At 41.1% G+C, this 26,571-nt stretch overlaps 1 long non-coding RNA gene across 1 annotated transcript; it reads right to left on the bottom strand.

The window, feature by feature from the left end:
* Window positions 1-660: 660 nt before the first annotated feature.
* On the bottom strand, window positions 661-19,780 carry LOC116694451 (uncharacterized). The gene is made up of 3 exons (XR_004333158.1): window positions 19,761-19,780; window positions 6,447-6,452; window positions 661-714 (listed from the first exon to the last, which is right to left on the bottom strand). It is a non-coding gene; the product is annotated as an uncharacterized LOC116694451 (long non-coding RNA).
* Window positions 19,781-26,571: the final 6,791 nt, after the last annotated feature.

Raw genomic sequence — 26,571 nt, 5'->3', positions numbered from 1 at the left:
GATCCGGATACAGATAATTCATGTGGTAAACAGATACAGATACAGATACAGATAATGCTGTACTCGCTCATCCCTAGCAGAAGCACAGAAGGGAGAGGGAGGGGCAAGCTAGTCTTGTTTTGTTTGAAAATACTTCAAACGTCAACAAGAAGTAACGTCACCCAACATCGCTTAGAGCACCTTTAACCCTTGTGTTGTCTTCCCGTCAAAATTGAAAATTTCTGTTTTTAACTTTTTCTTCTGTTTTGCCCTTTTTTTCAACACTTTTGATGCTTTTTTTCAATGTTTGTCACTTTTCTTTACATTTTCACAACTTAACACTAACTTATTAACTCTAGCTTTACAGTTACTTTTGGAATTTATGGTCAATAAACCTTATTTATAGGAAATTTTACCTAATGTTAGAAAAGCAGAAATTAGTATGTGGATGGATAATCACAGACAGGAATATGTCAACTTTTACTCAATACTATTTCAAAAACACTTCAATTTGTTTTTCAAATGCTTTAAATTAACTAAAACACCCCAAAATTAATGAACATAGCGATTTCTACTTGCCAAAGAGCGTTGTGTGGAATCATTCATGTTATTTTGGGTAATTAAAAAAGAACATTGATCTAGGAAAATGGGTCAATTTGACCCAAGGACAACATGAGGGTGAAAACTCTCCTCTTTGATAAAGCTTATAGTTATGAAGTGAGGAGTTGCAGTGTCCTGAGGGGAGGGTGTGTAGCCACAGTCATGGCACGCTTCCTCCCTATCTCTGCTTCTATTCATAGAAAATTAATATTTAGAGGGAAGAGTTGCACTGTTCACCTAGACCGGCGGCGGGGGTTGTGTAGCCTCAGTTACGGCTCCCTCCCTCCCCATCTGAGCTTCTCTGCAGCTCTAAGCTACGCTGTTATAGTTTTACAATGCCGGTGGACTTCCCTTGACAATACTGAGCTCCTCTTTACATTCTCTTTTCATCTGTGTGCGAATGGTTGTTGCTAAGGTAGGTCTGAGGAGCTTGTTTCCTGGAGCCCTAATGTTTTCTTGCCCCGCAGTTTTCCCTGGATTAGGGTGGCACCTAAATCATGGTTGGAACTGTCTCAATGGTCCTGCTAGGCGCCCTGCCATGCCCTACTACAACCTGCTATGCCCTGTAGTCCCCTGCAGTGCTACACCGCGCAGTGCCCTGCACTGTCCAAGGTTTCTTCCTAAAAAGAAGTTTTCCCACCACCAAAGGTTTTTGCCAACAAAGAGTTCTTCCTCACTACTGTCACACTAAATGCTTGCTCTTGTGGGAATTATTGGAATTGTTGGGTTTTCTAGTTTTCTAGTGTGGTTTAGACCTACCTGTGAAGTGTCTCGAGATAGCTCTTGTTATGATTTGATACTATGATAAATTTGAATTGTATGGTTTCTCAAGTTCTTGTGCATAGATTTTTTGTGATTCTCTTCCTTCCCCTGTGAGTTAGCTGCTCTTGTGACTTCTGAAACTGACGCATCACAGCTGAGGCCAAATATAAAAAATTGTCAAGGGTTAAAGGAGGATGTGCTCTCTTCACACACATACATACTGTATATTTTCCCAGTCAAAAAAACCTAGAAGAAGTATAAGGAATGTATGTAATGATGTAGCGCCCAAGTTTAAAACCCTTATGCCATCACGCAATCTGTTCCTTTACATTGTCTCACAATTCAAAGAAGGTAATAGCAAGTCAATTTGGCTCGTCACTTGTTGCCACGTAACCTGACCTCAAACCCCAACCTCAAAGTTCATTTTCAGTTTTCTTAAGGACAGACAGCAGTCATCTCGGCAATACTAACGTTGGTTTTCCATCTAGGCAGTGGTTAGAGCTTTCTGAGCTTTAAAGCAGTTTTTACCTGCGCTAGAATACTCTTATTGGTTAAGATGTAAAGTGTGAGTCAACAAACACACACACACACACACACACACACACACACACACACACACACACACACACGGACGGACACGCGCACTCACACACACATACATAACTGTAAATATAGAGATCTGTGGGGCTGTCTGCATTCATTAATAAAGAGAACAACCAAAAGTATGGGAAGTGGTAGAGAGGGACCGACAGACAGGACAGGACAGGACAGGACGGCACAGACAGGTAGGGAAAATAATAGCCAATTTAGCCTTGTCGTCCTTATGCTACACCTTGGCATTTTGAATTTTTCTTGGTTATTTTTCTTCAAAAGACACTTGTCATATGGTGCGGGGAAAAAGTTTCACTTTCACTAATGTCACATTGAAACCAAAGGGGAACAGTAAGCGTTCCCTTTAAAATCCTCAAAAAAAAGAAAGGCAGTAATAGGAAGAAGGAATGGGACGAGGAGGTGAGACGGATGAAGAGGAGGGGAGGGTCACGGTGTGTGTCCTCGCTCTGTTTTTATTCCATCGCTGCTCGATGTCGGCTGTGGCAGAATAGGATAATGAGGAGAGAGAAAAGGAGGTATCAGAGGGATGAAGATGATGAGAGGAAGGGGAAAAAAGATTTAAGGTGGGAGAAAGAGAGAAAATTATCTGGATCAGGGGAAAGATTTTATTTAAAATGGATGTGTTTTAGATGTGTGTATGAGGTCTGCGAGGGACATCTTGAGCTCCTTAATTGTGTGTTTGTAAAACTAAAGGTCTTTACACAACGGGGATGTTTTGGATTAATTCACACATCATTACATTTTAGAACTGTTGTTTTTGTGATGAGTACTTTCACAAAGAACATGAATATTACACGGCGATAAAGCAACACCATTTTTTTTCTCGGCACAAGGCCAATGTTTCAGATTTTTTTTTGCAAATACATAAATCAACCAATCACATTGGGTTTTTAACTTAATATGAGGATCATAATACAACAACAGGAGGCTGTATAGACAGCAAACTTTACTACTTGCATTTACTAATACTTGCAATCTTGACAAAGACAGCGTTTACCAGATACACTCTTTCCATTCTTACCTTTCACAATAAAAGCCCCAGACATATGCCACCTTGTGTAACTTTTTACCAGAGGGAGATAAAATTAATTATAAAGATAATATAAAAACACGCCTCCAGTAGTTTTGAGGAGCTGCATCATTTATTTGTACTCAAACTGCAGATTCTGTACATTCACTTTGTATCTACACTGCTAAACGTTAACGCTCTCTTTTGTCCACGTACACCCTATCCCCTGTGTCTTTCTCTCTCTCTTCAGCCAGAAGAACCTCAAACTCTCCCACCGTCATGGCAGACGACAGAGCTAAATATTTGAACCTTTTGTTGCAATTGTTCCAAATTCGCATTGCTGGCGGTATAGTTTTGCATTGCCAGACCCTTCTCCAAAGTGCGCTGAAGGAAGGTCCGGCTACTCCACACAGCAGGAAAACAGGCTTTGGTTTAAGGGAATTTCTTTAAACCAATCAGAATCGTCCTGGGCGGTGCTAAACTCCGCACAGAGCCGCTGCAAAATAGTCGTGCAGAAGAAAACTCTTGGACCGATAGTCTTGCTAGCTGTCTCAGTTTACCCTGCAGAGATCTGAGGAGCAGTCAACAACAGTCCTCATAAATCAACCAGAATTAAAATCCCAACACAAAGGAGGCCCTCGGTGGGAAAAGGCCATGAATTGAATATTCGTTGAATGTGTGTGTAGACTGAATGTATGTTACATACTTTTGTCAGTGACTACATTTGTGTGGTTGTACGTGTCTGTGTGTCACCTTTTTACGCAACCCAGCATTTCAATTAAAGGCTGAAAGCAGTCCTTTGTTTGGCATACTGTTGAGGAGAGAGAAAGACAGAGTGAAGCGCATTACTCTTTTCTAACGTTCAGTGGAACAAAAAGGAGAGATTCAGTTGTGTCCCTGTCAGCCGGCCATGAAGGACAAACTCTTTTCATTGACGTTCAGAGGACACGCACACGCACACGCCACGCACACGCACACGCACACGCACACGCACACGCACACACACACACAATGCAACTCTTTCACCCTTATGCCAGCTCCTTCTACAGTGTGCCCTGCCACACATTCCCAGTATGCACACAATGGGTGGTCTGTATGTATAGTGTCCTGCCTCCAGTTTTAACGATAAAGGTAAAGCACGGCCGTCTCTCTCAGTGGTGTATCTGCACGCTCTGGCTAAACTAATAAAAAAGGCTCCAAACTCTATTTCACTGAAAGAATTATTGGAACATCATTTGTAAAATTACATTCTCTGGCAATGAAAGTTTAACATTTTACGAGAAAATCTCTTGTTCACGCTGCTACATTGATCCTTTAATGTCTGACTCAATGGTCCACAGTACCGGTGTGAGACAAATAGTGTCACAGTAGGAGTACTGGTGCTAACAATGGTTATTATGAAATCTACACATATTTAGCATATTTAGAATTAGTCAGGGAAATACCCTAAAAACATGTCTTGCCGGTCAACTGAGCATAACAACAGTCTAAAGAAAAATAACTTGCATTGTCTTCACAATCTGCAATTTCTCTTATTCTGTCAGGTTTGTTTATCCACTTTGCAATGCTGCATATTTCTTATGGAAAAACATGAAAAGGAATCCTTTTGACTTTTGCTTCTAAATGACCAACATCCTAAGCCATGTCTTATATTGTGAAAGACCACAAAAAGCAGTGAGTTTAGCATATACGTTATCTGTTACCTTTCAGGAAGAAGTGGGTGTGAAATGGGAAAAGATTGTAACCATTTGTATCTTGTATAGTTTTTTTAGATGTAGGCTGTTTTCTAAACCACCATTAACTAGCCTACTGATTTGGCCGAAATAGCATGTATGCAGAGTGTAAATAAAGCAAAAAATATCCAGATGTACTGAAAAGATCTTCATGAATGCATTGGACTAGACTACTTCGCCCACTGTATCCCACAATGCAAAGTGCTGGAGCAGTCCCAATATATGTGGCCTGCCATTGTGGCTAACAACTGGAAGCTTTTCATAATGTTCATCTGGGATTTCATCACTAAATTCACTTCTAAGATTTTTTTTAGGTGAGAAATCTTCTGTGTAGGTTTCGAATAAAGACAGTTATTCAAAAATGTATGGCAAATCCCAAATATCTTCTAGAGTATGTATCTAGAGCTGAGGCGCTCTTAACCTGACGAGACAGCCAGCTAGCGCTTGCCGGGGTTGTTACCTTGCTAACAGGCTGCTATTTTTCACATCTCCATCCGGCGCTTAGAGCTGCCCATGACGACTGTGATTGGTTTAAAATAAAATGCCAATTATCCAGGGCAGGTTTTTCTCCCATCGTGGATTGCTGGGTGGACTAGCCAGACCCGGGGAAGGGAAGGAAGGTCTGGCAAATCAAGACTAGTCTTCATCTGACTGTTTGTGCGTAGACTCATTTTTATGTGTGGTTTCATTAAGGAAAAAGTCAAGTTGACATTCCAGTCTGTGATTATCCATCAACATCCATTCCTTTAATTTTAGCCTATATAATTCCTAATTTCTGCTTTTCTAACTCAAATTTAGGAATAATTTCCTATAAATGAGGTTTGTTGACCATAAATTCCAAAAATAACTGTAAAGCTAGAGGTAACAAGTCTGAGCTGGTGTAATTGGACCAAAACACCAACTCAATTTTCCAGTTCCAGTTATTGATGTAAATGTCTTCTTTCCCTTACTGACTGTTGTGTGATGTTTTGAAATAAGTAAATATTGATTGAGAATGAAAGAGACAGAGGGTGGTATTGGGGCCCAATCAAAGGGATAATCCAGACATGGCCATAACCAAACTGATAATATCATAAATAATTACAGCCACAGAGTCAGCTTATCTGATCTTTTAGGGTTTATTTTCCTTTTGGTGTCTTCAAGAGCTTATTCCCTCCAAACATGTGAGTACAGCGCTCTGAGTGACACCCTGTCACTGGGGTTACTATGTGGGAACTTGTGTGTTCTTTTCATCCATCTTTGTGATCTGGACGTGTCAGTAGTGCTTCTTGTCTTCATTTAACTGTCATCTGTCACAATTTTCTTGGAGTCAGAAGGGATTGCGTGGGTGTGGGAGCAAATAGACAAATATCTCTGAATCAAGTGGGATACAAGGTGGTTTCATCATCAATGACAGATTTATAGAGGTTTGAATGAATGAGAAGTTCAACCAAATAATGTATGTGTTTCATGAGAAAAAGATGATCAGCAACGTTTCAATTCATTTCAGTTTTATTTATAGTATCAATTCATAACAAGAGTGGTCTCAAGACACTTTACAGATAGATTAGGTCTAGACCACACTCTATAATTTACAAGGACCCAACAGTTCTAGTAGTTCCCTCCAGAGCAAGCAACAGTGGTGAGTGGTGAGAACTCCTTTTAGGAAGAAACCTCAAACAGACCAAATTAATATAAATGGTTCTATAGTCATGTGATTGCTGTAGTATGTTTTTTCCAATGCCACAGAAGTTAGTGAAAATATTTAATACCACTTACTAAAAATTCCCAAGCTCCCATAAGGTCTGAAACAGACTACAGGTGTTTGAGACAATATTAGTATTAGTGGTGATTAGCAGAGTATGACATAAAGCAGGTCTTAGTACTTGTTGCTCAAAATGTGACTTATAATAGACAAGGACCAAAAACACCTTTTTGAAACATATTTAAACTGATGTAGTTCAGGCTGTTTTAATCACATGATGAACAAGCACATATTCAGAAACTAGAAGAATTTAAGTTTCGAATGTATTCTCACACATGCATTTCGGCCTTGCGGTTCTTTTGTAGGAAGCTTTTCAATTTGGGTATGGCGAATAGGCGTAAAAAAGAAAGTTGGTTTGCAACCAGTAGGAAAAAGCTGTTTTTGACAGTTAACTGTGTGTTTTCATCATACTCAGACTCTAGTCAGAATATGAGTCTGCTACATTGGGCAGTGATTATGGGGCATTTGTCAATTGTCAAATGCAGTCGACCGGGGTTCTCTGTTTGTCTTTTAAAATTAAATGCGCTGTCGATATTTTCTATAACAGACGCAATGGTGGAATCTTCACATCTCGATTCTCCAGCTGCATCCGCCTTCGTTTTAAACAGATTCAACCCAAGCGCTCTGTGGTGATGTATTAAGCTCTCTCTGACATTTTGATTGGTCTGAACAGCTCTGGTTGGAGCATAGTTGCTCCACATCGGAACAAGTCCAGACCAAACTTTCCGACCTCAAATGTTGTGGGCGGGGCTAAGTTCGGCTGGCATCCAGGCTAGTGTATCCAGTAATAATCTCATTTTTTTTGTCAAGGCAATGCCCTTCAGGCAATTTTGGAAAAATTAAGAAACGAATGATGCCAAAATGCATGACTGGCATCCATCGCAAAAAAACAAAAGAAATTGACCATCTTTGATGTGAAAATCTTCAGTTGAAGATTTAATGTGAATATAATATTGGTTGATTAGTGCTCATGTAAATTTCAGCCGTTATTTACCTGTTATAATGTGAAGCAGCAGACCTTGCACATATCTTGCATTAATTGCCAACGTCAATAAAGGCGAGAACTGTTCAGAAAGAAGATTGTTACAGAGTCAAGAACTTGTTTTCATATCCATGGAAACAAGTGAGGTTTGAAGTCCTGTCCCATATAGCATATATGATGACAATGACCTCTTCAGACCCATAGTTCTTCGTATAGTCAAAGTCAGCCGAGGCTCAGGCTGCAATCCAGACATTTGGAGTGTGTGTGTGTGTGTGTGTGTGTGTGTGTGTGCGCGTGCGCATGTTCCCTTGGATCAGAGAGGCTCCGAAATCAGGGTAGCAGCTGTCGCCATGGTCCCGCTACACGTTCTGTGATGCCATGTTCAACTGCTACACTGCGGTGCCCTGCTACGTCCTGCTACGTCCTGCTGTGCCTTGTAATGCCGCACAGCGTCCTGCTATGCCATGAACTACTACAAAGAACTTCTACAAACTACTAATTTTTTCTATTTTTATTGCCACTCTTCATTCTAACCCCAACCGGCCCGTCAGACACCGCCTACCAAGAGCCTGGGTCTGACCGAGGTTTCTGCCTAAAAGGAAGTTTTTCCTCGCCACTGTCGCACTGTTGCTTGCTCTGGAGGAAACTACTAGAACTGTTGGGTCCTTGTAAATTCTGGAGTGTGGTCTATCTGTAAAGTGTCTTGAGATAACTATTGTTATGAATTGATACTATAAATAAAATTGAATTGAAATTGAATTGAATGTGTGTGCGTGTGCGGTTTGTTGTTACATCCAGAGACCAGAGAGTTGTGATGGTGGTTATGAATTATAAGGTCTGTAGTAATTATTCGTACACTACAGAAGCAACGTATGCAGAAAGCATGATAAATGCTTTACAAAAAGACTAAAATAACTTTGGGCTGGAGCAATGTATTCTCCAAACATGGGAAGCTGCAGACCAGAAGTGAGAAAGCAGAACGTCAACACTGGACACAAGGGACACTAGGTGGGGATGTGAGCTAGGTGTGGACGGTGTGTACCTGAGGCTGCTCAGTTTGGTAGTAGTACACTATCTTTTCTTGTTGATCTATAAAGGAGAGGATTTTTTGGGCTTTTACTGTTTTTTTTTAATATATATATATGCTTAACAAAGTTTTTAGCAACCATTACCAAGGTATTATAATCATTATTTAAGTTTAATTAACTTTTAATTTACAATTCATTAGTAATGGATATTATCCTGTGTTACCAGTCTGTCTTAGCTAATAGTTTAGCCTTGAATTAGCTGCTGCTGCGAGTCTTTGGCTGCGGTTACCAAAGGGACGTGTATCTGCATCTGTGGAACAGCCAATAGGAATGCTCTCTCTCGCTCACTCTCCCACTGTAATGACCTGTGATTGGCCAAAGTCTCCCGTCATAGGCTAGATTTTCAAAAGCCTGATAACAGAGCTAAGGAGGAAGTGCAGGAGTCTAGTTTTCTCTCAGACCACTTGAATATAAATATGCTTAAATATACCTATACAGACCTATACTGTAAAGACCCACTACTATTCTATTCTGTTCTCACAAGTGGCACACCTTTATGAGCCAGGTAACACACAAAACTAATCTTTTTGATTACAGTTTTTTAAGGTAAATCACATAAATGAAACAAAAAAAAATCTAAAATGAGAATAATGCAGATTGGTGATGAGGAAGTGACTTTGTGGCTCCCGTATGAAGAAAAGATAATTGCATGTTGGACTATCACTGGAATCTTCTCTTCTCTCTCTTTCATACCTCTTTCACTCCGTCTGAATCATTTACCACTGTTTCCAAAACAACGCTACTTCATTTGGGTTCATCCAGAGGTGTCAGCGTCTGTAAGGTGAGAAACCTGCCTGAGGTTTTCAATCTTCTCAGCTTTTTCGTCACGTTTTTTTAAAGAGGGAAAGGAGAGAAAAGATCCAATTAAGGTGGTAACATAATTACAGATAAAACACACCGCTGCTATGCTTGGGTAAATTTAGGGCTATTGCATTTTCACATCACAGATGATCAAATCTCTGGTGTCTGAAAACAATAGATACACAGGTAGACCAAGCGACAAAACCGATCTGTTAATGAAGTAGATACGTGCAAATAAAGTACTTAGCATTCTTTCTAGTTGTTTTTCACAGCTTACGTTAAAATACAATTAGATCTTAGGGAGCAGACTTTATTCCAAATAACTCCGACACTATTGCAATGCATTGATGGAATGTGTGAATAGAATAGATGTGCAATCCTGGACCTCCTTAGGCTTATACAGTGCCTTGCGAAAGTATTTGGCCCCCTTGAACTTTTCAACCTTTTGACGCATTTCAGGATTTACACATAAAGATATAACATTTTTATTTTTTGTGAAGAATCACTAACAAGTGGGACACAATTGTGAAGTGGAACGAAATCTATTGGATATTTTAAACTTTTTTAGCAAATAAAAAACTGAAAATGTGCGTGCAAAATTATTAGGCCCCCTTGCGTTAATACTTTGTAGAGCCACCTTTTGCTGCGATTCCAGCTGCAAGTCGCTTGGGGTATGTCTCTATCAGTTTTGCACATCGAGAGACTGAAATTCTTGCCCATTCTTCCTTGCAAAACAGCTCGAGCTCAGTGAGGTTGGATGGAGAGCGTTTGTGAACAGCAGTTTTCAGTTCTTTCCACAGATTCTCGATTGGATTCAGGTCTGGACTTTGACTTGGCCATTCTAACACCTGGATACGTTTATTTGTGAACCATTCCTTTGTAGATGTTGCTGTATGTTTGGGATCATTGTCTTGTTGGAAGATAAATCTCCGTCCCAGTTTCAGGTCTTTTGCAGACTCCAACAGGTTTTCATCCAGAATGGTCCTGTATTTGGCTGCACCCACCTTCCCCTCAATTTTAACCATCTTCCCTGTCCCTGCTGAAGAAAAGCAGGCCCAAACCATGATGCTGCCACCACCATGTTTGACAGTGGGGATGGTGTGTTGAGGGTGATGAGCTGTGTTGCTTTTACGCCAAACATATCGTTTTGCATTGTGGCCAAAAAGTTCCATTTTGGTTTCATCTGACCAGAGAACCTTCTTCCACATGTTTGGTGTGTCTCCCAGGTGGCTTGTGGCAAACTTTAGACGAGACTTTTTATGGATATCTTTGAGAAATGGCTTTCTTCTTGCCACTCTTCCATGAAGGCCAGATTTGTGCAGTGTACGACTGATTGTTGTCCTATGGACAGACTCTCCCACCTCAGCTGGAGTTCTCTGCAGTTCATCCAGAGTGATCATGGGGCTCTTGGCTGCATCTCTGATCAGTCTTCTCCTTGTCTGAGCTGAAAGTTTACAGGGACGGCCAGGTCTTGGAAGGAGTATCAGACCACTGCAAATCTACCATTTCAAAATGATCGCTTGCACTCCTTGGGATGATGATCGCAGTGCTCCTTGGGATGTTTAACCCTCTGAGCCCAAGACACTCGCCCACGAGTAAAAAAGTACCTCTGATTCATAGTTTAATAACTTTTGAACCATACAAGCGATTTACTCACTTTCCGTTTCGTTTAAATCCTGACGTTTTTGCGTTTACAGCGGTCTTTCCCCTGTCTTTCTAGCCTCTACAGGGGATTTTCTATCCAGCCTGGAACTTCAGCCTCTTTGGGCTTTAAATCCATACTGTTATATCCAAGATTGATTCACTTTATGTCCATAATTCATTGCGTTTTGGCTCATGTCTGCTGCTGGCTCGCTCCTCCATCTCTGCCCTGTCTCTCCCGTCTATTGTTTCAGGAAGTACATGCCCATATATGGGAGATAAAGGCACCCCTCTTGTTTGGAAGGCCAGAGGGGACAAAAATGCCTATATACTCTATGGAAGGCCAAATAAAGCACTTTTTAGACACATATTTGCTTGTATAACATTGCTGTGGGTGTAATATCAATAAATATGACATTATTATGTTATTATTGGCATAAGTAAATGTCATGAGAGCAAAACGTCTTGAATTTTTTGGAAAAAAATGCATGTATTTTGTCAACTGTTATAATATAATATAAGTTATAATAATTATTTCTTCACAGTGTGACTCCCAAGACATATGAGAAGTGTTTTAGAATGAAAAATGGCATAGGTTTTACTTATGTCTGTGATATCAATATATATCTGGAAGATTCATTTATTTATTTATTTATCTTTAAGGCCCTACAACCATTTTTAACATGCAAGTGACCTCACTGCAACCCAAATATTCTAATAACCCAGTTTGTCCTAAAAAAAATGATGTTCATATCTTGACTGTAGACAACAGGGTTGATGTTTTACAAGCTTTTTTATAAAATAAATCCAGACGGAAATTAAACTGTAAAAATGGCCTCAGGGCCCCCAGGGTTAAAGCTTGGGAAATCTTTTTGTATCCAAATCCGGCTTTAAACTTCTCCACAACAGTATTACGGACCTGCCTGGTGTGTTCCTTGGTCTTCATGATGCTCTCTGCGCTTTCAACAGAACCCTGAGACTATCACAGAGCAGGTGCATTTATACAGAGACTTGATCACACAGGTGGATTCTATTTATCCCCATCAGTCATTTAGGACAACATTGGATCATTCAGAGATCCTCGCTGAACTTCTGGAGTGAGTTTGCTGCACTGAAAGTAAAGGGGCCGAATAATTTTGCACGCACCACTTTTCAGATTTTTATTTGCTAAAAAAGTTTAAAATATCCAATAGATTTCGTTCCTCTTCACAATTGTGTCCCACTTGTTGGTGATTCTTCACAAAAAATAAAAATGTTATATCTTTGTTTGAAGCCTGAAATGTGTCAAAAGGTTGAAAAGTTCAAGGGGGCCGAATACTTTCGCAAGGCACTGTATTAGCGGCGCTGGAGCTACCCCAAAATGTTCCTAAGCACGCCCAAATAATATGTTTTTTTTTTTAATATCACAAACTGTCAACTGGTGGAAAAGGCAGAGATGGAGGATCAACGAGAGCCCGCGTACATGTAACGGTATGTGGACAAGCGAGGTAGAGAGCGACTGAAGAGAGAGAGCGCAGGGCGACATTAAAACAAAGCAGTAAATCAGAGAAATGAAACGTTGATTTCTCACTCGAAATGCAACTCCAGCAAGAATCTCACTATTGCTAACGTTATCCACATTCATTTTTAGAAACAACAAATAATATAGCTAGTAGGGATGAGCGAGTACAGCATTATCTGTATCTGTATCTGTTTACCACATGGATTATCTGTATCCGGATCCGTACTCAGACTGGGCGGGGCCTAAACCGGAAGTGGTCAGATTTAACCCGGAAGTGGGTCGGGTTCTCTTGAAAGGTGCGGGGCTTTAACCGGTATATTATTTTAAGCATGCAATTGATATGAGTTGATCAAAAATTGTTATATTTATTGCTGATTTGAAAACTATTTACATGACAGCATCAAGCTTCAGATCAATGGTGTTGTCATGGTAACAAACAAACTATATACAGAACGTTTTGCAACAATGAATACAACACATGCGGTTGCAATTATGAAGGAAAATGTAATGAACAAGAGTTTTCATACTCAATATAACTTTCTTTTTTTTACTTTTTATTTTTTTATGATCGGTGTGATTTTTTTTTGGGGTTCTTTTTTATTTTTTTTATTTTATTTTTTTATATTTCCACACCAGGTATATGTGTGTGTGTGTGTGTGTGTGTGTGTATGTGTGTTGTGTGTGTGTGTAAGAGAGAGACACAGAGAGAGAGGGGGCGGGGGGAGGGGGGGGCAGCTGACAGTAAAAAAAAAATAATCTCCGATGGCAGAGACGCAACGGGAGTCACATTTAAACCGAGCAACACGTCTGAAACCCCACGAGCCCAGAAATCTACTGGTTACTATGTAAGGACTACAAACCAAAGTTAAAAACAAACCTGAAGCTGAAGAACGGAACAGATCCGCAGACCCGACTGCCTGCCTGACGGAGAGAGAGCGGGAGCGAGAGAGAGACAGAGCGAGAGAGAGAGAGAGAGAGAGAGGGAGCGCATTTCTCCATGTTCTGTGTGTGTGTGTGATTGATCCGAGCGTGTGTGTAGGCGGGGGGGGGCGCTGTGATTATCACAGAACGCAGCGCGGCCAGTTGAGGAGTTGTATTCAAATCCGAGCACGGATATTGACTCATATTACTCGTATAATACTTGTACTCGGCAAAAGTGCTTTATCCGTACCGGATACTCGTTTCAGCCGGATACTCGGATCACCCCTAATAGCTAGCTTTAAAAAGCCTGAAACTCAAAAGTTAGACAGAAGTTCAAAGAGTCAATGGCTATGAAGATGATACACCGTTCTATCTCGTCTCATTGGTGTAAACTGGCAGCTTTCGGAAGCGTGTGTCACTCCTCGCTGTACAGATTTGAGTCACCCATGCCTCACTTTGCAACGAGTGAAGACCTGAGTTGGGCATTTCACTTTGCGAAAAGTAGCATACAAAATGCTAACAAGAGACTTGGTGAAAATGGATCTACTTTACGAAGTTCGTTCACTGCTGGCTACAAGTTAGCAATCAAACCCAACAAGGCTGTCAGTTGAATGATGTTTTGAGCTAACGTTAGCAATCAAACAACCATAGATAGCTAAAACGTGTTTGAAATAACTGCTAGCTTAGCTACAAGCTAGCAATCAAATACAACAAAGGCTTTCACATCAATGGCGTTCAGTGTCCGTGACAATGTCCCTCTTTCTAAAAGCCACGGTCAGCAATATTTATGAAGAAAAGTTTTAAAACCAAGTTTTCACAGGCATCAAATCTTGCATGACCATAATTTGTTGTTCTTGGGAGTGGTATTAGTCCGTCAACACGTCTGTCAGTCAGGCACTTTGAACAATATATCTCAATATCTATAAACTGTTTTCATTTCTCTAGTGGACAATTGGACATTTGTGGTTCTATCTACTGTGAGACTTTGAGTTAAAAGCATGTCTGTAGACTAGAGTGGACTGAGAATATGATAATTTGCTTCTACAGGTAAACATTTTCTTACTAAAGACCGCAGTAGACAAAAGAAGTGAAGACCAGATTATTAATTAGAGGGGATGAGATGAAAGGGAGAAAAAAGAAACGAGAGGAGAAATGAAGAAAAGAAAGAGGAAGGAACTTTAAGAATTTCAAAAAGGATGAAAAGTGAAGTTCAATGGAAAAGAGAAATGTACAGTATGTGTGTACTTGGAACAGCTGATTTACTTGCTGTCATTAGCCACAAAACACTAGAACACACACACACACACACACACACACACACACACACACACACACACACACACACACACACACACACACACACAATGCAATGTATTGCAGGAAAAATCCAGCGCCAATTAGCCAAACTAAACCTTCCTCTTATTAGACAGGAAGGAACGTGACATAAGTGGGCAAAATATTTGTTGTCTACTGAACACTACCCTCATATCTAAACACACAACTAGCAAAGTCTCTGTAATTTGAATATCCTGAGCAGAAGTGTAATGTGCATTTTGCACTAGAGAAACGGCAGTCTCTGCAGGCTGGTCAGCTAATTAAACGACTGCTTGGCCTCAGCAGCAGTTAATGCTGGTCAATTATGAATGAGAGAGATGGGGTGAAGAGGGCAGCACGATCAATGCGAGGGAGAGTTGGAGAGATGGATGAAAGGACGGCGCAGAGATGGGATAAAAGGGATAAAAAGCAGGACAGGAGGAAGGAAGGATTTTAAAGAGAGGAGCAAATAAAGGATGAAGGGTAAGAAGAACTCAAAGATGAGAGGGCAAGTTTGAATTTGCTAATGCACTTTAATAATAAACAGGATCATACTGCATTCTATGTTGTATGTCTTTTTTAGCACTGTTATAAAAAAAAAAAAAGCACTTTAATGATTGCACTACTGGTTAGATGTAAAGCTGCATTTCATTGGACTGGTTGTCCTTTCTTGTGCAATGACACTAAAGTTCAATCTAATCTAATTTAGAGACCAGAGAAGACGGAAAGAAAAAAAGACAAAAACACAATCTCTTCAAACACATGCAGGCGGAGGTTCACACTTGATGTCGTGGTTGTGTTTTGCTGCTTTGAACTAAACAGTGGAGGTTGTAATTTAGTGTCAGTCTGCCTTTGGCGACATGGCACCCGGTGTTTGTTTTGGTCTACCCGACAGCTAGAGGCACCTCTCTTTATCTCTCTCTCTCTCTCTCTCTCTTTCTCACTGTCTCTCTGTCTCTTGTCACACGTCTAGATGTAAGTTGTTTCTCTCTGCTGCTGTCACCTTCTCGTCTGTCTGTTGTTTATGTCTCGGCCTCTCATTTTGTCGTCTGTCTCTACAATTCTATCTCTTCTTGTCCTATTATTTTTCTCAGTTTGATTCTACTGAATAACCTGCAGTCTGGCAGTGTTAATTAATTCTCCGTATTATGTGACTTGTGGTTATTTTGTCTGTTCACTGAGACCTGCCCCCTTAGGTTACTGCTACCACAATATGTCTGTTGGCAATTGTTGGCAGCTTGGAGATTTTCTCACTAGATTTAACAAATTTCTTTTCTTTTATAAACAAAAAACACCTGGCAACAAACCTGACTTTCTGGCCAGTCTTTGATTCCTCTCCCTTGAATAGAGTTGTCAATATTTCTCAGTGAATGTGCTCTAATGTGACGATGGCTCTCTGTACCGACTGTGTTCACTAAGTGGAGGAGAGCAGCAAGTTCAGTCGACCAATCATCAGCCAGACAGAAATGGGAATGAGCGGAGTAAATTTGGAGTTTGCAGAACGGCAAATCACTGATCCCCATTGTTTGTCTAGGGAACTATTCCTCTGTTTTAGCTCTGATCTCTGTTTTTTTTTTTTTTTAAGCGCCAATATATGCTCATTTTCAGGTTTATAATTTTGAGTTCATTATTTTGGGGTTGTACCAGAATAGATTTACATGGTTTCATTTACAAAAAAAACACCAAATTTTTTGTTGTACTGCACATTGCTGCAGGTCCTGTTTTCACCCTGTGTTTAGGACTCTGTTTTAGCGAAAGAGTGAGACATCTCACTTCTTTGCTATCTTTGTTGATAGTCGCACATAAGATCAGCTAGCTACTGTTTTTCCAACTTTGGTCAGTACAAGGCAGGATTAGCTGGGAGACTTCTTCTAGACGAGGGCACACTAGTGGAATACCTGCAGAACAGGGACATGGAAGTAGTTCTTTTGGATTTTATGGTGAACTAGTGTGTGTTGTAGCAGTGTTTTGCCATTGAGAACAAGCTAGCATGCTAGCACTAGCATGTGCTATGGTTAGCCACCTCATCTCAGCTAGTGACGTAGGAAGCCGTGCAGATTTTGAACAGCTCACCCAGAGACTAAAGGCAGAGGACATTCAGAAACCGTATCTCACTCAAAACAACGTTAATGTTTTTTTCCAAGTTTGTATGCATGTTGAAGCACCAGAGACACAAAATAACACCCCAAATCCCAGAAAATGTGTTTTTTTTTCATAATATGGGCACTTTAAAATACAGAGTTTACAAGAATTAGTTTATTCCAGTGTCTTTTCTATTCATGACACTTCAGCTCTTTTGTCTGTACATTAGTTTTTCCAATTGCTAACACACTAAATCGGCATGCATAGCACAATTATTTACACACAGAAAGCAAAACCTCTTCTCAAGTCTCCAAAAGTCTAAACACATTTTTAGCTTTTCACACATTTTGCAATTCAAAATGGCACTTTGTAAATGCATTGAACACGGTTCTCTGCATGAGACACAACAATCTGACACAAAGTCACATGTTTGCCATTTCAAAACACTACACTACACTACACTACACGACAAAAAGGACACTACATGAGCTAATTGGCAAATATATGTGCAACCTGGCCAAATACCTCATTGGTTAACACTTCAATCCGGAAGTAAACACTATGAACCACCACTGGTCAGACCACAGGTGAGCACATTTTTTATCTATATATATTTACATATATATACTTTTTTTTTTTTGTACCAGGTTGTAAACACGTTTAATTCTGCTGTAAATTTGGGCATTTTAGCACGGGGTTCAATGGGACACTGCAGTTTTTGACACTGCATTGGCTTTATTATCCGGCACCAGAGGTACAACTACTTTAGACAGTAAGCTAGTTTGCAGCTTAACAAGAGCAAATACACAAATGAAGTTAAAATTCCTTTGACTACAGCATCATACACACTGTTTTGGCATTGTATCCAAAGCTTGACAGATCTGATGTGCCTTGCCCTTGCTGCAGTGCTAAGCTGTGATTGGACAATCTCTGTTTGGGGGAGGGGTTTAGCAAATGGTCAAAATGAATCCCTATGCAGAGTCTGCAGCACAAATCATTCCAGAAATACAAAAAAAAGAGAATCCCCTGTTTTTTTTGGCATTTCTGGAGTTTTAAACACATTTTATTAGACACCAGTACATATAATGTGACCTAAACAAAAGAAAAATAAACCATGATCATGGGTATTTTATTCTGTAGAAAACAGTTCTGGGTGGAGAACTGAACAGAGTGCAGGTTGTAGGTTGTGTAGGTAATATTTTGTCTCTATCACCCTTGTTTTTGTTCTTCACTGTACGACTTAATATTTTCCTACACTCACTTTACACTAGGAATAGAATAAACAAAATATAATACAGCAGCATATAGTAGAGCTGCTGAAGTGGTCAGTTTATCACTGGTTTCTTTGAATATTTCCCTCTGCAAGACAGAGCCATATGTACACAATGCTGCATATGTAGTATAGACACGTACGCACATCTGTATAGACAAATGTACACACCACACACACACACACACACACACACACACACACACCACACACACACCACACACAGAATTAAATTGGTGTAGAACTTGGCACTTGTGCCTCCCTGGCCCCCAACCTGGTGGCTGATTCAATTTTCTGGGCAGATCTGCCGACAGCGACCGCTAACATTCACCTTTAGATGGAGGGAGAAAGAGAAAGAGTGAGGGAGAGAGAGGAAGCAATGGGGATGGCAGGTTGGGAGAGGCAAAGAGGGGGTAAGAGAAAAGGTGACTGTTACTGCGTACTTTTAGAGTTGGATGGGGGTGGGTGACGAATGTGAATGCCAATACTGTTCCTGAAGGGAAGTGGAAAGGGAGAAGAGTCTGCCAACACTCGGCTTTATTTTGGAGTAAAACAGTGGGGAGGGAGGGAGAGAGAAGAGAGAGAGAGAGAGAGAGATTTATGTCACATTTCTGGTTTCACTTTGTTGGTGCTGAACTTACCGTTAAAGGGCCGGCTTTTACTGTAAACATGCAGGAAGTACCACTTGTAGCACTGATGGAATTATTGCAATGTTTATTATTTTAATGAACATTTAAAATTGTATTATATTCTACTGGTTGACGTGGCTCAGGAAAGGGCTCCCCTGCTGGATTTGCTGCCCCCGTTACCCAATACCGGATAAGCGGATGAAGATGGATGGATGGATGGATAAAATTCTATTTCTTTATCACCAGCATTTACTTTTTAAAGGGCTAAGAAGGCAAAAGGTAGGGAAGGTCCATACAAAGGCAAAACACACACACACACACACACACACACAATACATTGTTTAATTTACACAATTCACCTTTAATTTTCAGTCTAAATTTAACATATACACACAAACCGGGCTGTAATACACAAGTGCAGAGGAAAGCCAGTCTTTGCAAATGACAAATGTGGATACACTTTTCTATAGTGCTTTGAATATGAAAGTGGTGAGGACCACCTTGATTTTCAGCAAGATTTTGCACCCAAAGTTCAACTTCAAAGTAGCTTCGCTACACAAGTGGCATCCACTTTCATTCTGGCAGACAAGAGGTGTACATTTTTAAGAAGGCCAACATTCTGCATAGTAGAATGACAAATTTCATGTTAGTTTACAGAATATAACTATCAGTGTAACTGTTAGATACTGGACGCAAAAGAATATGCTATGTTGCCATTTCTTGAAGGTGGATGTACTAAAGGGATAGATATGGTGAGAAAGGGGAAAGGGATCAAAAGAAGACAGGCTGTCAGACAAAAAGAGAAACAGGAAGCCATGAGACTGACACACTGATACATTGATAGACAGCGAGGCAGGCAGGGGAGAAAGCACTAAAAAACAGAGGAGGTCACATATGCTCACTTCCATAGACATAAGCCCTGATTAAATTGAGTGTGTAGTAGCTGGTTGCTCTCAAGATGTGTGCGTGTGTTGGTGTACGCGCACAGAGGCAAGAGTGTGAGTCCTGTAATATTGTCTGCAGTCCCATGGGCTGTAGCTGAGCAAACTCAATCAACTCCCACTCACGCCAGTGTCTAGGCCAGGACTAGACACTGGCCCACCCTCTCCTCTGGCCTGAGAGAGAGCGCGACAGAGTGTGTGTGTGTCTGAGGGGGAGGGTATGTAAGAGAGAGCGTAGGAAATGCACTGTGTATATGAGTATGTATTGGTGTGTGTGTGTGTGTGTGTGTGTGTGTGTGTGTGTGTGTGTGTGTGTGTGTGTGTGTGTGTGTGTGTGTGTGTGTGTGTGTGTGTGTGTGTGGGCACATGTTCAGGTGTGCCCTTGAAAGAATCAAAAGCCTCTGCAGATTGAATGCATTAGTATGAGAGACAGAGGTTTCTGCGTGTTTAGCTTTCACGTGTGTGTGTGCGCACACAATCTGAACATACTGTACATGTTTTCTGTATATCATAGCATAAAAAAGCAAAGCAAGTGTAACATTAAAGAATTAATGGAACGAAACACATTTTCTTGTACGTATTCCGATTGTTTCATTGTTTTACAGTTTCTCAGTCCCTTTCGTGCGTTTTTCACATCATCCCTAACATGTGCAAAATAATAAGTGCATTTCTCAGAACAATTTATTATTATTTAAAGTGCATTATACTATAGATATGTTTTAAAAGCTAGTCAGTCACTAAAAATCCTTGGGAAATCTCTCAAAAGTAAATATTCATGCCAATGATCATATCAGTGTCATCAAAATGATAAGTCATGGTTCCCGAACAAGGTCGTCATGTAGGCATGTTGTCAAGGTAACTGTGTACTTTGACAGCATTTTACCTGATGTAAACTTAAGCGACAGTTTGGATGACAGTTACTGTATTGAAAATTTTACAAGGCTGCACTTCTATGGCGTATATCAATTTCAACAGTACTATTTACATATTACTGTATGTGGGTTATTGATTGAAAGAGACTGGACAGGATTTTCTTTTCCACAGCTTCAACTAGTGCTACTTTATGAAAGGAAAAAAACTAAAAATAATTTACAGTAAGAAAAAGACAAGGGGCACAAAGAAAAAAAAAAAAAAAAAAAACTAAATTAGAAAGAAACACAGGAAATATCCCTAAGGCACAACTTGGTCTGCAGCAGTGTTCTAGTGCTAGTCTCCACACATCCAGACAATCCTGTCTGTCGGCCCACATATTCTCATCCACATCACACCGGATGTTTTCCCTTGCAATGCAACGTGGAAAGAACCTTTTGGAGTGAGTTATCCATCCTTTGCAGGCGTCTGTGATGTCCTCGCATGCTGCATCCATTGCAGCCAGCAGGGTCATCTGTGTGTGGCTGACGCTCGTACACCTTCCACCTCCATGCTGAAAAGAACTCCTCAATTGGGTTAAGGAATGGTGAATAAGGTGGGAGGAATTCTATGAGCATCCTCGGGTGGGTCCCAAACCATTGCCTTATGATGTTTGATCGATGGAAACTCACATTATCACAAATGACCACGTACACACATCTCTAAAAAGTTGAATAGATGCTCAGTGTTGTATGGCCCTATAAGGGGGGGATATGGTGATACATGTTAGGACACCATGGTCCGAAATAGCAGCACACATTGTTATAATCCCAGGAAAGGAGGACCCAAACACAGGAAAAACTCACAGGTAAGGGATACAAAATAGCAACAACCGGAACATGCCACACACCAAACAGAAAAAGGATCTGACTCAGGACAAAGAAGGCACAAAGACTAAATACAAGGGTATACACTACTATTTCAAAAGGCCTTTTAAACAGTCATTGTTTTAATTTTAGTTTTATGGTGCTTTATTATTGCTTGTCAATTGTATCTTACTCTGGAAACTGTTTTTAACTCCCTATTAATTGTAGCATTTTGAGATTTCTTTTTGAAATGTAAAGGGCATTATAAATAAAATTATTATTATTATTAGGGTGACAAGGAAACAAGAGGCAGGTGACGAGAGGGCTGGGAAACAGGTGGAAAACTTCAAGTAATCACGGAGGCAGGGAAAACACAGGAAGTAGAACTAAAAACAAGATGAGACAGAGACCAGACTTTAAAATAAGACAGGAAACAGAACACATACAAGACCAGACCAAAAAAAACGTACAAAAAGACAAGACAGAACCAGGCTAGAACATAAACACAGGAAAACAGACAAACACCAAACCATCACACACAAGGTGATATTTCCTCCCCATTGGCCTGGCAAATCCACAGTAGCTCTGTGAAAGATGATATTCTGACCACGCCTTCTACATTTGGTCAGGTTGAAGCCAGCCTCATCCACGTATACAAAGTTGTGAGAGGGTTCACTTGATTCCAACTCCATAATACGCTACAGTGCCTTGCGAAAGTATTCGGCCCCCTTCAACTTTTCAACCTTTTGACACATTTCAGGCTTCAAACATAAAGATATAACATTTTTATTTTTTGTGAAGAATCACCAACAAGTGGGACACAATTGTGAAGTGGAACGAAATCTATTGGATATTTTAAACTTTTTTAGCAAATAAAAAACTGAAAAGTGGTGCGAGCAAAATTATTGGGCCCCCTTGCGTTAATACTTTGTAGAGCCACCTTTTGCTGCGATTCCAGCTGCAAGTCGCTTGGGGTATGTCTCTATCAGTTTTGCACATCGAGAGACTGAAATTCTTGCCCATTCTTCCTTGCAAAACAGCTGGAGCTCGTGAGGTTGGATGGAGAGCGTTTGTGAACAGCAGCTTTCAGTTCTTTCCACAGATTCTCGATTGGATTCAGGTCTGGACTTTGACTTGGCCATTCTAACACCTGGATACGTTTATTTGTGAACCATTCCTTTGTAGATTTTGCTGTATGTTTGGGATCATTGTCTTGTTGGAAGATAAATCTCCGTCCCAGTTTCAGGTCTTTTGCAGACTCCAACAGGTTTTCATCCAGAATGGTCCTGTATTTGGCTGCACCCACCTTCCCCTCAATTTTAACCATCTTCCCTGTCCCTGCTGAAGAAAAGCAGGCCCAAACCATGATGCTGCCACCACCATGTTTGACAGTGGGGATGGTGTGTTGAGGGTGATGAGCTGTGTTGCTTTTACGCCAAACATATCGTTTTGCATTGTGGCCAAAAAGTTCCATTTTGGTTTCATCTGACCAGAGCACCTTCTTCCACATGTTTGGTGTGTCTCCCAGGTGGCTTGTGGTCAACTTTAGACAAGACTTTTTATGGATATCTTTGATAAATGGCTTTCTTCTTGCCACTCTTCCATGAAGGCCAGATTTGTGCAGTGTACGACTGATTGTTGTCCTATGGACAGACTCTCCCACCTCAGCTGTAGTTCTCTGCAGTTCATCCAGAGTGATCATGGGCCTCTTGGCTGCATCTCTGATCAGTCTTCTCCTTGTCTGAGCTGAAAGTTTACAGGGACGGCCAGGTCTTGGTAGATTTGCAGTGGTCTGATACTCCTTCCATTTCAAAATTATTGCTTGCACAGTGCTCCTTGGGATGTTTAAAGCTTGGGAAATCTTTTTCTATCCAAATCCGGCTTTAAACTTCTCCACAACAGTATTACGGACCTGCCTGGTGTGTTCCTTGGTCTTCATGATGCTCTCTGCGCTTTCAACAGAACCCTGAGACTATCACAGAGCAGGTGCATTTATACAGAGACTTGATCACACACACAGGTGGATTCTATTTATCCCCATCAGTCATTTAGGACAACATTGGATCATTCAGAGATCCTCGCTGAACTTCTGGAGTGAGTTTGCTGCACTGAAAGTAAAGGGGCCGAATAATTTTGCACGCACCAATTTTCAGTTTTTTATTTGATAAAACAGTTTAAAATATCCAATAGATTTCGTTCCACTTCACAATTGTGTCCCACTTGTTGGTGATTCTTCACAAAAAATAAAAATGTTATGTCTTTATGTTTGAAGCCTGAAATGTGTCAAAAGGTTGAAAAGTTCAAGGGGGTCGAATACTTTCGCAAGGCACTGTATATCCCAGAACATGCAGTTGATATTGTTTTGGTAAGGAAGACATAAAATGTACATATATTGCATGTTCCTGCCACAGCAATGGAAATGTGTGCAGTTTATGCTTACTGTACAACGTATCACTATAAACTGTTGCTGTAAAGTAGTTCCATAGATATATGTTTTACCTGTGCATACTGGTACAAGTAGCTCCTTAACTCTGTCCTCATTCCTTTGGAACGGTACGCAGTACAGCTGTTTCATGCTCAACTGGTTTCTATGCAGCACCCTGTCGATGATTGCAATGCTACCCATATGGACGTTTTCAAAGACATCGTTGTCCTCTACAAATGGTCCTTTGTATTCATTTCCCTGAGTCTCATGGCATTGTTTGCTCGGACCATGGTGCAAACAGCCTCCTCCTGTCGAGGTGTGGAAAGGCGTCCTCTGCCAGCTGTTTGAGAGGAAAAAATGCCGTGATGCACAATTTCACAAAGACAAAAACTACGCAAACACACATTACTGTAAAACATACAGGTGGGTGCATGTAAGGTGCAGTATGTATCTGTATAGAGTATATTTCTGTATGCTGTAAAATACAAGTGGACTATTGTAATTTGAAGCATTGTTGGAAGGATACAGTGTACTGCTTATCTACAACAGCGCACTGCACATTACATTACATACAAACCAGAGTCATATGCACTAAATGAAGCCCGCCCCCCAGGATACACATACCTGGAGAAGGCCACAACCACCGGCCGGGGTGGAGGTCTTGCTGTCACTCATCGCAAAGACCTAATTGCCACCCCCTTCCCACTGCCAGAGCTGACCAAATTTGAGTGTCTTCCATTCAAATACAGATCTCATAAAGTGGTAATACTCCTCATCTATCGCCCCCCAAAACCACACCCTGGTTTTATCACTAAGCTGCAAGATCTACTCACATCACTCTGTGCAATAACCCATAATATACTCATTATAGGAGATTTCAACCTCCATGTTGACTCCCCCACAAATCGTCCTGCTGCAGAGTTCCTTGAACTCCTGGGCTGCTTACATCTCGCACAACATGTCACAGTACCTACACATACAAAAGGCCACACTCTTGATCTAGTAATAACAGACAATGCCCCCATCACCAACATGAGAGTCTATGACTTGGGCATCTCTGACCATAAGGTTATCGCCCTGAAAATGCCCATAGCAAGTCCCTACTTTAAAACAAAACGTCAAATCCAGTTCAGAAACTTAAAAGCAATAGACACCACCCTCTTTAACTAAGACATACAGCAATTTCCACTAGTCACACAGTTCGCATCAGTTAATGGCTCTGTTGACCACTATAATTCCTGCCTTTTCAATATCCTTGAGTTACATGCACCAATCAAAACGAAACCAGTTACTTTTTCCAGGTCAGCCCCTTGGTACACAACAAAGCTCCGTAGGATGAAAACAACTGGCCGTGCCCTGGAACGTAAATTCATCTCCAGTGGTTTACATGTACATAAACAGGCCTACCGTAAACACCAAAATCATAATCCAAAGCACTCACCACAGCCAGGTCTCAATATCTTTCTCAAAAAATCTCAAACTGCACTGGAAATTCAAAACAGTTTTTTGCATCAATAACCTCTCTTCTCAAAGCTCCTACATATGCACATGCTGACACCAGTACAGGTCAGTGCAATAGGTTCATGGACTTTTTCACCAACAAGGTGGCTTCAATCCGGTCCAACCTCTCTGCCACAGTCTCACAAACCCGTTTAACACATTGTCCGTTTTCTCAGGGACTTCTCAGACAGAGGTGGAGACGATCATAAAGTGTATGAGAACCTCCACATGCTCACTGGACCCTCTCCCCACACCATTATTAAAATCCAACATTACAGCCATCAGTCCACTGATCACAGCAATCCTCAACCAGTCACTCAAATCCGGTCAGGTTCCTCATGCTCTCAAAACTGCAGTTATCTGCCCCCATCTGAAAAAGCCGTCACTTGACCCTGACATCCTGGCTCATTACAGATCCATTTCAAACCTGCCGTTTTTGTCTAAAGTCCTGGAAAAAGTTGTTGCAGCCCAACTCCACAATCACCTTCACATCTATAACCTATAAGAAAAATTTCAGTCCGGTTTTCGAGCAGCACACAGCACTGAGACAGCCCTGGTCCGCGTCATGAATGACCTACTTATGACTGCAGACCAAGGCTTACCATTTCTCCTCCTCCTACTGGACCTGTCGGCCGCCTTTGACACCGTGGATCACACCATCTTGCTTCATTGTCTCCAGTCTGTGGTAGGACGCTCTGGGACCACACTAAGCTGGTTCCAGTCTTACCTCACAGGCAGGACGGAGTATGTGGCTCTAGGACGGTCTAAATCATCACCCCACAGTCAGCTGTGGAGTGCCACAAGGGTCCGTCCTCGCTCCAACCATTTTTACCATCTACTTACTACCCCTGGGTCACATCATCCATAAACACAAAGTTTCATTCCACTGTTACGCAGACGATACACAACTATACATAAAAATGGACTCCACACTCCCCTAAGCTCTGCCGTCTGCACTTCAGGTTTGCCTGGGGGAGATAAGGGCATGGATGTCTGACAACTTTCTTCAACTAAATAGCAGCAAAACCAAAGCCATCCTGATCGGTACCCCACACAAAACCCAGTCCTCCTCCCTCAGCAGTATATCCATTTTTGGTCATCACATTGCCCTGTCTACCTCTGTTACAAACCTTGGAGTCAGACTTGACTCAAATCTTACTTTTGACACCCACATCCGCCACCTCTGTAAGGTCTCCTTCCTCCACCTCAAAAACATTGCCAAACTCCGTCCCTCCCTCTCCCAACCAGATGCTGAGAAGTTGCTCCATGCCTTTGTCTCCTCCAGGTTGGACTACTGTAAAGCCCTCCTTGTCGGGATACCT

The sequence above is a fragment of the Etheostoma spectabile genome, chromosome 8 (genome assembly GCF_008692095.1).
Source record: "Etheostoma spectabile isolate EspeVRDwgs_2016 chromosome 8, UIUC_Espe_1.0, whole genome shotgun sequence".
NCBI lineage: Eukaryota > Metazoa > Chordata > Actinopteri > Perciformes > Percidae > Etheostoma > Etheostoma spectabile.
The sequence above is the reverse complement of the archived record's forward strand: the minus strand, read 5'-3'. Positions and strand labels throughout refer to the sequence as shown.